This window comes from Gavialis gangeticus, unplaced genomic scaffold, assembly GCF_001723915.1.
Source record: "Gavialis gangeticus isolate Ggan-Ray unplaced genomic scaffold, GavGan_comp1, whole genome shotgun sequence".
NCBI classification, from domain to species: domain Eukaryota; kingdom Metazoa; phylum Chordata; order Crocodylia; family Gavialidae; genus Gavialis; species Gavialis gangeticus.
Genome location: NW_017728992.1, coordinates 29066265 through 29069590, shown reverse-complemented (window position 1 = coordinate 29069590; position 3326 = coordinate 29066265).

Sequence of the window (3326 nt, the reverse complement as noted above, 5' to 3'; positions counted from 1 at the left end):
ATAAAAATATTTCTGACAACCAACATATGGGTTATTTTGGGGTGACTCTCTTTTTCTCTTACCTCTCACCTTCACTATTTCTTAAGAATCCAGACTTGCAAACTGTAGATTTCATACTAAAATGTAGAACTGGAAAAATGAATGAAATGGCATAGTATCAATGTTGCATGGTATGAGGAGGGAGCAGGGGAGGGGAGAGAAAAAAGAAACAATAGCAGCAAAAAACAAACAAACGAAGAGACAACTATTTCTACATCTGTTCAAGAAGTCCAAGGAAGATCTAAAATAATTTGTTTGGGTTTCTTTCATCCAGGGGTGGTCAACCGAGGGTACACATACCCCTAGGGGTACTTAGAAAGGTCACATCAGGTACATGTGGGTGGAGAGGGATGGAGCGCACCCTGGGGGTCAGCAGCATCTCCTTTTGCATGTTCCCACATGTTGCCTCTTACCCAGGGGAGGGGGAGGGGCACATTGGGCACTGCAGCACACCATGGCACCTCCCCACCCCTCACCCCAGATTGCTCACCTGATTGGCTGTCTGGAGGCAGCAAGACACAAAGGGTCTGAATGGCAAGTGGAGGGAGTATGTTTCTGCAGATGGATGTGGGGCGGGGGGCTTGCACACAGTGGCAACTGCTGCCAGCCACCACCCCACAATGCTGCCTCCTGGAGCAGGGCTGAGGGGCGAGGGGGAAGTGAGGGCAGTGGCACCCCTCTGTGGGCCTTGCAGGTACCACCCAGCTAGCCAGACATGGCGGGGGGGGGCCCTTGCACGTGGCAGCTGCCATCACCATCCACCACCCCACGCTGCCACTGACTCTGCTTTCCCATAGTGGGTCACAATGGGCGGCGCACAATTAGCTGGGCATGAGGCCCATCAGCAGCCCATAGAGCCACTTGTGAAACCAGCCATGGGAAAGCAGGGAGAAGTGATGGCAGTGGTGGTGGCAGTGTGTGGCGGCAATGCAGGGCAGTGGGTGGCAATAGTGGCTGCCGCATCTGGCCACCACCACCAGAAGGGGTACACTTCCTAAAAAGGGTTGAAAACCTGCTCTACTTGGATTACATTAGTTCAGGAGTGTACTAGGTTAGTGCACTCTTTCAGGGTGGAGGAGCACCAAGGTTGCCTACAGTGGCCAAGCCCAGCAGCTTGGGGGTACTAAGGCATGCCTACCAACATTTCAGAGACTGCCAAGGGCAGGCAAGTGGCAGGGCATTCCTGACTGTCTGTGAGGTACACATCTCATCCTGCTTCCCTGTCATCTGCCAAGAAGCTGTCAGCTGTAAGCAGCCATTGGAAAGACATGTGATAATCCCTAGTCATGGAAGCATGTGGGCCCCTGGGCTTTGTCCAGGGTGTGAGTCTGAGGTTTCACTCAAAGCAGGACAGAGGTGAGAGAGAGGAGCATAAGTCACAAGCTGCTAGGTGGAAGTGGTGCCAGCAGCACACTCCATATTCCCAGGCTGGGCTTTCCTGGCACAAAGTGTCCCTCCCCTGGCCCAGGGCTTGGACAGAACTGGGACAGGGGAAGGACAATGTGCCAGAGGATCCCCCCCACAGCCTCCTAAAGCCAGCACCAAATTCTTGTCTGTACCCCTTCCCTTGCAGCTGTGGGGCTCCAGTCTGGGGGCAGGGGAGGAGTAGTCATGCTCTTGTGGTTGCAGTGGAAGGGGCTTCAGCTGGGAACTTGGCACTGGCTCCAAGGGGTGGAGGGGGAATCCTCCAAGCCCTTCCCAGATCCACTTCAGCACATGGTCCTGAGGCACAGATGGAACAGGGAGAGAGGAGAGACATTATGTCCAGCCAATTTGGGCCAGGAATGCAGAGGGTGCTGCTGGCACGACCTCTGCCCAGATCTCATGAGGCCCACTCCCTATTGCACCTTTTCCCTGCTTGTGGCTGATAGCTAGAGAGCTCAGGTGTGGGCCTAGAGAGCTCAGCTAGAACAGCTAAGCCTGAGATGAGTTCCAGTGCACCTCCCAGAAAAAGGAGGCTGGGGGGAGGGGGGTTCACAGAGCATCCCAGGAAGCTGGAGGACAGTTACCTAAATTGAGTTGGGATGGGATCTGGTTTAGTAGTTTGATAGACTGGGCTAATCAAAAGCGATTAAGACTAATAGTATATCCATCCAGGTCTATCCACCATTCTTAAACCAGTCTATGTACACTGAACCTCTTTTCTATTATAGGTTTAAACCAGTTTCTGATCACTTAGACCAGTTTGTGTAGTGTCTGTACCTGGCCCTAGTGTTACTGATCATCAGCAATCCTAGCTTTGAGATGACCTTGCTTATTCTTCATTCAGACCAATCTCCCATTATCTACATGAACAATTGAAATACACGAACTTAAGGGCAAATGATTTTGCCTCATCTGATGGGGGTTATAGACATCACAGGGGTTTCATTCTATGTAAATTGAAGCAGTGTTTTTTAAAAACACTGCTTCAATTTAGGGTGAAGTATACCCCTGTGTTGTGTACACCTGTCTTGGAGCCAGATCTTTACATGCCTCTGCAGCAGCAGGGAGGGGAGAACGAGCAAGCTGCTGGTGGGCAGAAAGATCCCTGAGCTGCAGCCAAGGGCAGGGCTAGTGCTTCCCTCCGTGGCAGCAGCAGCATCCCCCACCCCAGCAGCACACAGATCAGGCAGTCCCTGGGGACATGTAACAGGGGGCCTGCTCAGGGCCAATCTCCGTGTGGCCTGCCCACCTGCTCCTGGGCTAACTGCCTACGCTTTCACCCACCATGCCTTGTTATAATTAATTAATGTATGTTAATTAAGCGGGAGGCTGCCTATTTTCTGCCCCGATGCCAGGGGACGCTATCTGAAGCTCCGTTCCTCCCTTACATTGCAGCCCAAGCCTCGCAGATGGCATCTCAATGTTCACATAATTACCACCCCCCACTCTGGGCCCCAGAATCCTACTATTGGACCCCACTTAGATTCCTCCCCTCAGGCACCTCTTCCGCCATCATACTGGGCAACATATCTCCCTGAGTTGGTTCCCCTTCAGGTGTGATCCCCCCACCAGGGCCTTCAGCTACTAGCCCTGGCCCACCTCCAGGCCAGTTGGGACCCCAGGCCCTCAGCTCTTGGGCATCCTTCACAGTGAGCCCCTGGCCCTTCGACCCCTCCAGTCCTGGCCCCAGCATGGGCCAGTCAGGGGAAACTCAGACAGGCCTGAGTCTATGGTCCTTATCTCATTCTTTAAGGTCCACTCTCTAGGCCCTCCAAAATAAGTGGTAAGTGAGCCAGTTGTGGGGGTTAGGGGTTAAGGCGCCCCAACCCACCTTTCACCAAGGTGGTAACTGGCCTGGCATT